This window comes from Trichoplax adhaerens, genomic scaffold (genome assembly GCF_000150275.1).
Source record: "Trichoplax adhaerens TRIADscaffold_13 genomic scaffold, whole genome shotgun sequence".
In the NCBI taxonomy this organism is placed as follows: domain Eukaryota; kingdom Metazoa; phylum Placozoa; class Uniplacotomia; order Trichoplacea; family Trichoplacidae; genus Trichoplax; species Trichoplax adhaerens.
The window spans coordinates 1,857,877-1,858,209 of NW_002060955.1; positions in this window are offsets into that span (position 1 = coordinate 1,857,877).

The window sequence follows — 333 nt, forward strand, 5'->3', positions numbered from 1 at the left end:
TACACATTATGCTTGAGCTTTTACCCTTTGATTAGAAGACTGTATTTTACCTATTTTATTCTAGTATAATTTTAAAATAAAAATAAATTCGTACTCAACTAGATTTATAAAGATTTTTGTTAAGCACCTATAGTAATAGAATTCCGCTAGATATGCCTTAAAATAGATATTAAGCTCTCTGTATATTACAGCAGTATTACAGTTGCGACTAATAATCACAGAATTCTAATTGAAAATTACTGATCACCTTTTATTCTTATTTTACCGTCCTTCATAGCCATTTAAATAAATGCAATATTTCATCCATCCCCGAGAAAGCGTTTGCATTTTATT